Source organism: Stomoxys calcitrans, chromosome 3 (genome assembly GCF_963082655.1).
Source record: "Stomoxys calcitrans chromosome 3, idStoCalc2.1, whole genome shotgun sequence".
NCBI lineage: Eukaryota > Metazoa > Arthropoda > Insecta > Diptera > Muscidae > Stomoxys > Stomoxys calcitrans.
This window is the reverse complement of record NC_081554.1, coordinates 38,025,020-38,033,094: the sequence shown is the minus strand read 5'-3', so window position 1 is coordinate 38,033,094 and position 8,075 is coordinate 38,025,020.

Here is an 8,075-nt window from a genome sequence, read left to right as displayed (position 1 = left end):
CGTTGGTTTTTTTGTATTTTCTGGCTATGAATTATGCGTTTTTGACATAATACTGTATAGTTTTTAAGGAAACTGAAAAGAGTATTGCTTCGTTCAGCACCATTACGGAAACAGATTTTCTTCACAAATCCAACGGTGTCCTCAGAATTTTGAAATTCGCAAAACTAAAGATGTTACAGCAATTTCAAACTCACCTTGATTTTTTTAGCATTTTTCGGATATTAATTATGCGATTTTGAGCTTGTTTTTTGAAGAAAAAACATAGGAGTTGCACTAATCCGAATTTTTTGCCATAATCTTCAATACTGTATACTCAACTCGAAAAATTTTTTCGCGTCAAAAATTGCAAATTTTCATAAGGGGTTAGCCTTTGCTAAAAAAATGCAAAAAAAAATAAAATGTGAAATTTTAAGTAATTTTGTTAATTGTTCGAATCTTCTTCGAATTTCGAATTGCGGAATGCTGGAAAATTTTCGAAATTCGAAAAAATTAAGGAGTTACAGCGTTTTTGGTCTTGAAAACGACCTTGAATTTTTACGCCCAAAAAAATTTGGTTTTAGCAATGTTTTTCACAGAAAACTTTACAGTATTGCTTCATCCAGCACTTCTACGGAAAGAGTTTTTCCTCACGAATCCAATGGTGTGTGAAAAATTGTGAAGATTGCAAAACTAATGAAGTTACAGCACATGCAAACTCACGTTGGTTTTTTTGTATTTTCTGGCTATGAATTATGCGTTTTTGACATAATACTGTATAGTTTTTAAGGAAACAGAAAAGAGTATTGCTTCGTTCAGCACCATTACGGAAACAGATTTTCTTCACGAATCCAACGGTGTCCTCAGAATTTTGAAATTCGCAAAACTAAAGATGTTACAGCAATTTCAAACTCACCTTGATTTTTTTAGCATTTTTCGGATATTAATTATGCGATTTTGAGCTTGTTTTTTGAAGAAAAAACATAGGAGTTGCACTAATCCGAATTTTTTGCCATAATCTTCAATACTGTATACTCAACTCGAAAAATTTTTTCGCATCAAAAATTGCAAATTTTCATAAGGGTTAGCCTTTGCTAAAAAAATGCAAAAAAAATAAAATGTGAAATTTTAAGTAATTTTGTTAATTGTTCGAATCTTCTTCGAATTTCGAATTGCGGAATGCTGGAAAATTTTCGAAATTCGAAAAAATTAAGGAGTTACAGCGTTTTTGGTCTTGAAAACGACCTTGAATTTTTACGCCCAAAAAAATTTGGTTTTAGCAATGTTTTTCACAGAAAACTTTGCAGTATTGCTTCATCCAGCACTTCTACGGAAAGAGTTTTTCCTCACGAATCCAACGGTGTGTGAAAAATTGTGAAGATTGCAAAACTAATGAAGTTACAGCACACGCAAACTCACGTTGGTTTTTTTGTATTTTCTGGCTATGAATTATGCGTTTTTGACGTAATACTGTATAGTTTTTAGGAAACTGAAAAGAGTATTGCTTCGTCCAGCACCATTACGGAAAGAGATTTTCTTCGCGAATCCAACGGTGTCCTCAGAATTTTGAAATTCGCAAAACTAAAGATGTTACAGCAATTTCAAACTCACCTTGATTTTTTTAGCATTTTTCGGATATTAATTATGCGATTTTGAGCTTGTTTTTTGAAGAAAAAACATAGGAGTTGCACTAATCCGAATTTTTTGCCATAATCTTCCATACTGTATACTCAACTCGAAAAATTTTTTCGCATCAAAAATTGCAAATTTTCATAAGGGGTTAGCCTTTGCTAAAAAAATGCAAAAAAAATAAAATGTGAAATTTTAAGTAATTTTGTTAATTGTTCGAATCTTCTTCGAATTTCGAATTGCGGAATGCTGGAAAATTTTGGAAATTCGAAAAAATTAAGGAGTTACAGCGTTTTTGGTCTTGAAAACGACCTTGAATTTTTACGCCCAAAAAAATTTGGTTTTAGCAATGTTTTTCACAGAAAACTTTACAGTATTGCTTCATCCAGCACTTCTACGGAAAGAGTTTTTCCTCACGAATCCAACGGTGTGTGAAAAATTTTGAAGATTGCAAAACTAATGAAGTTACAGCACACGCAAACTCACGTTGGTTTTTTTGTATTTTCTGGCTATGAATTATGCGTTTTTGACGTAATACTGTATAGTTTTTAAGGAAACTGAAAAGAGTATTGCTTCGTTCAGCACCATTACGGAAAGAGATTTTCTTCACGAATCCAACGGTGTCCTCAGAATTTTGAAATTCGCAAAACTAAAGATGTTACAGCAATTTCAAACTCACCTTGATTTTTTTAGCATTTTTCGGATATTAATTATGCGATTTTGAGCTTGTTTTTTGAAGAAAAAACATAGGAGTTGCACTAATCCGAATTTTTTGCCATAATCTTCAATACTGTATACTCAACTCGAAAAATTTTTTCGCGTCAAAAATTGCAAATTTTCATAAAATGTGAAATTGTAAGTAATTTTGTTAATTGTTCGAATCTTCTTCGAATTTCGAATTGCGGAATGCTGGAGAATTTTCGAAATTCGAAAAAATTAAGGAGTTACAGCGTTTTTGGTCTTGAAAACGACCTTGAATTTTTACGCCCAAAAAAATTTGGTTTTAGCAATGTTTTTCACAGAAAACTTTGCAGTATTGCTTCATCCAGCACTTCTACGGAAAGAGTTTTTCCTCACGAATCCAACGGTGTGTGAAAAATTGTGAAGATTGCAAAACTAATGAAGTTACAGCACACGCAAACTCACGTTGGTTTTTTTGTATTTTCTGGCTATGAATTATGCGTTTTTGACGTAATACTGTATAGTTTTTAGGAAACTGAAAAGAGTATTGCTTCGTCCAGCACCATTACGGAAAGAGATTTTCTTCGCGAATCCAACGGTGTCCTCAGAATTTTGAAATTCGCAAAACTAAAGATGTTACAGCAATTTCAAACTCACCTTGATTTTTTTAGCATTTTTCGGATATTAATTATGCGATTTTGAGCTTGTTTTTTGAAGAAAAAACATAGGAGTTGCACTAATCCGAATTTTTTGCCATAATCTTCCATACTGTATACTCAACTCGAAAAATTTTTTCGCATCAAAAATTGCAAATTTTCATAAGGGGTTAGCCTTTGCTAAAAAAATGCAAAAAAAATAAAATGTGAAATTTTAAGTAATTTTGTTAATTGTTCGAATCTTCTTCGAATTTCGAATTGCGGAATGCTGGAAAATTTTGGAAATTCGAAAAAATTAAGGAGTTACAGCGTTTTTGGTCTTGAAAACGACCTTGAATTTTTACGCCCAAAAAAATTTGGTTTTATCAATGTTTTTCACAGAAAACTTTACAGTATTGCTTCATCCAGCACTTCTACGGAAAGAGTTTTTCCTCACGAATCCAACGGTGTGTGAAAAATTTTGAAGATTGCAAAACTAATGAAGTTACAGCACACGCAAACTCACGTTGGTTTTTTTGTATTTTCTGGCTATGAATTATGCGTTTTTGACGTAATACTGTATAGTTTTTAAGGAAACTGAAAAGAGTATTGCTTCGTTCAGCACCATTACGGAAAGAGATTTTCTTCACGAATCCAACGGTGTCCTCAGAATTTTGAAATTCGCAAAACTAAAGATGTTACAGCAATTTCAAACTCACCTTGATTTTTTTAGCATTTTTCGGATATTAATTATGCGATTTTGAGCTTGTTTTTTGAAGAAAAAACATAGGAGTTGCACTAATCCGAATTTTTTGCCATAATCTTCAATACTGTATACTCAACTCGAAAAATTTTTTCGCGTCAAAAATTGCAAATTTTCATAAGGGGTTAGCCTTTGCAAAAAAAAATGCAAAAAAAATAAAATGTGAAATTGTAAGTAATTTTGTTAATTGTTCGAATCTTCTTCGAATTTCGAATTGCGGAATGCTGGAGAATTTTCGAAATTCGAAAAAATTAAGGAGTTACAGCGTTTTTGGTCTTGAAAACGACCTTGAATTTTTACGCCCAAAAAAATTTGGTTTTAGCAATGTTTTTCACAGAAAACTTTACAGTATTGCTTCATCCAGCACCTCTACGGAAAGAGTTTTTCCTCACGAATCCAACGGTGTCTGAAAAATTTTGAAGATTGCAAACTAATTAAGTTACAGCACATGCAAATCACGTTGGTTTTTTTGTATTTTCTGGATATGAATTATGCGTTTTTGACGCAATACTGTATAGTTTTTAAGGAAACTGAAAAGAGTATTGCTTCGTCCAGCACCATTACGGAAAGAGATTTTCTTCACGAATCCAACGGTGTCCTCAGAATTTTGAAATTCGCAAAACTAAAGATGTTACAGCAATTTCAAACTCACCTTGATTTTTTTAGCATTTTTCGGGTATTAATTATGCGATTTTGAGCTTGTTTTTTGAAGAAAAAACATAGGAGTTGCACTAATCCGAATTTTTTGCCATAATTTTCAATACTGTATACTCAACTCGAAAAATTTTTTCGCGTCAAAAATTGCAAATTTTCATAAGGGGTTAGCCTTTGCTAAAAAAATGCAAAAAAATAAAATGTGAAATTGTAAGTAATTTTGTTAATTGTTCGAATCTTCTTCGAATTTCGAATTGCGGAATGCTGGAAAATTTTCGAAATTCGAAAAAATTAAGGAGTTACAGCGTTTTTGGTCTTGAAAACGACCTTGAATTTTTACGCCCAAAAAAATTTGGTTTTAGCAATGGTTTTCACAGAAAACTTTACAGTATTGCTTCATCCAGCAATTCTACGGAAAGAGTTTTTCCTCACGAATCCAATGGTGTGTGAAAAATTGTGAAGATTGCAAAACTAATGAAGTTACAGCACATGCAAACTCACGTTGGTTTTTTTGTATTTTCTGGCTATGAATTATGCGTTTTTGACGTAATACTGTATAGTTTTTAAGGAAACTGAAAAGAGTATTGCTTCGTACCATTACGGAAAGAGATTTTCTTCACGAATCCAAAAAATTTGGTTTTAGCAATGTTTTTCACAGAAAACTTTACAGTATTGCTTCATCCAGCACTTCTACGGAAAGAGTTTTTCCTCACGAATCCAATGGTGTGTGAAAAATTGTGAAATTGTGAATTATGCGTTTTTGACGTAATACTGTATAGTTTTTAAGGAAACTGAAAAGAGTATTGCTTCGTACCATTACGGAAAGAGATTTTCTTCACGAATCCAAAAAATTTGGTTTTAGCAATGTTTTTCACAGAAAACTTTGCAGTATTGCTTCATCCAGCACTTCTACGGAAAGAGTTTTTCGTACCATTACGGAAAGAGATTTTCTTCACGAATCCAAAAAATTTGGTTTTAGCAATGTTTTTCACAGAAAACTTTACAGTATTGCTTCATCCAGCACTTCTACGGAAAGAGTTTTTCCTCACGAATCCAATGGTGTGTGAAAAATTGTGAAGATTGCAAAACTAATGAAGTTACAGCACATGCAAACTCACGTTGGTTTTTTTGTATTTTCTGGCTATGAATTATGCGTTTTTGACGTAATACTGTATAGTTTTTAAGGAAACTGAAAAAAATATTGCTTCGTTCAGCACCATTACGGAAAGAGATTTTCTTCACGAATCCAACGGTGTCCTCAGAATTTTGAAATTCGCAAAACTAAAGATGTTACAGCAATTTCAAACTCACCTTGATTTTTTTAGCATTTTTCGGATATTAATTATGCGATTTTGAGCTTGTTTTTTGAAGAAAAAACATAGGAGTTGCACTAATCCGAATTTTTTGCCATAATCTTCAATACTGTATACTCAACTCGAAAATTTTTTTCGCGTCAAAAATTGCAAATTTTCTCATAAGGGGTTAGCCTTTGCTAAAAAAATGCAAAAAAAATAAAATGTGAAATTTTAAGTAGTTTTGTTAATTGTTCGAATCTTCTTCGAATTTCGAATTGCGGAATGCTGGAAAATTTTCGAAATTCGAAAAAATTAAGGAGTTACAGCGTTTTTGGTCTTGAAAACGACCTTGAATTTTTACGCCCAAAAAAATTTGGTTTTAGCAATGTTTTTCACAGAAAACTTTGCAGTATTGCTTCATCCAGCACTTCTACGGAAAGAGTTTTTCCTCACGAATCCAACGGTGTGTGAAAAATTGTGAAGATTGCAAAACTAATGAAGTTACAGCACACGCAAACTCACGTTGGTTTTTTTGTATTTTCTGGCTATGAATTATGCGTTTTTGACGTAATACTGTATAGTTTTTAGGAAACTGAAAAGAGTATTGCTTCGTCCAGCACCATTACGGAAAGAGATTTTCTTCGCGAATCCAACGGTGTCCTCAGAATTTTGAAATTCGCAAAACTAAAGATGTTACAGCAATTTCAAACTCACCTTGATTTTTTTAGCATTTTTCGGATATTAATTATGCGATTTTGAGCTTGTTTTTTGAAGAAAAAACATAGGAGTTGCACTAATCCGAATTTTTTGCCATAATCTTCCATACTGTATACTCAACTCGAAAAATTTTTTCGCATCAAAAATTGCAAATTTTCATAAGGGGTTAGCCTTTGCTAAAAAAATGCAAAAAAAATAAAATGTGAAATTTTAAGTAATTTTGTTAATTGTTCGAATCTTCTTCGAATTTCGAATTGCGGAATGCTGGAAAATTTTGGAAATTCGAAAAAATTAAGGAGTTACAGCGTTTTTGGTCTTGAAAACGACCTTGAATTTTTACGCCCAAAAAAATTTGGTTTTAGCAATGTTTTTCACAGAAAACTTTACAGTATTGCTTCATCCAGCACTTCTACGGAAAGAGTTTTTCCTCACGAATCCAACGGTGTGTGAAAAATTTTGAAGATTGCAAAACTAATGAAGTTACAGCACATGCAAATCACGTTGGTTTTTTTGTATTTTCTGGATATGAATTATGCGTTTTTGACGCAATACTGTATAGTTTTTAAGGAAACTGAAAAGAGTATTGCTTCGTCCAGCACCATTACGGAAAGAGATTTTCTTCACGAATCCAACGGTGTCCTCAGAATTTTGAAATTCGCTAAACTAAAGATGTTACAGCAATTTCAAACTCACCTTGATTTTTTTAGCATTTTTCGGATATTAATTATGCGATTTTGAGCTTGTTTTTTGAAGAAAAAACATAGGAGTTGCACTAATCCGAATTTTTTGCCATAATCTTCAATACTGTATACTCAACTCGAAAAATTTTTTCGCGTCAAAAATTGCAAATTTTCATAAGGGGTTAGCCTTTGCTAAAAAAATGCAAAAAAAATAAAATGTGAAATTGTAAGTAATTTTGTTAATTGTTCGAATCTTCTTCGAATTTCGAATTGCGGAATGCTGGAGAATTTTCGAAATTCGAAAAAATTAAGGAGTTACAGCGTTTTTGGTCTTGAAAACGACCTTGAATTTTTACGCCCAAAAAACTTTGGTTTTAGCAATGTTTTTCACAGAAAACTTTACAGTATTGCTTCATCCAGCACTTCTACGGAAAGAGTTTTTCCTCACGAATCCAACGGTGTCTGAAAAATTTTGAAGATTGCAAACTAATTAAGTTACAGCACATGCAAACTCACGTTGGTTTTTTTGTATTTTCTGGATATGAATTATGCGTTTTTGACGCAATACTGTATAGTTTTTAAGGAAACTGAAAAGAGTATTGCTTCGTCCAGCACCATTACGGAAAGAGATTTTCTTCACGAATCCAACGGTGTCCTCAGAATTTTGAAATTCGCAAAACTAAAGATGTTACAGCAATTTCAAACTCACCTTGATTTTTTTAGCATTTTTCGGATATTAATTATGCGATTTTGAGCTTGTTTTTTGAAGAAAAAACATAGGAGTTGCACTAATCCGAATTTTTTGCCATAATCTTCAATACTGTATACTCAACTCGAAAAATTTTTTCGCGTCAAAAATTGCAAATTTTCATAAGGGGTTAGCCTTTGCTAAAAAAATGCAAAAAAAATAAAATGTGAAATTTTAAGTAGTTTTGTTAATTGTTCGAATCTTCTTCGAATTTCGAATTGCGGAATGCTGGAAAATTTTCGAAATTCGAAAAAATTAAGGAGTTACAGCGTTTTTGGTCTTGAAAACGACCTTGAA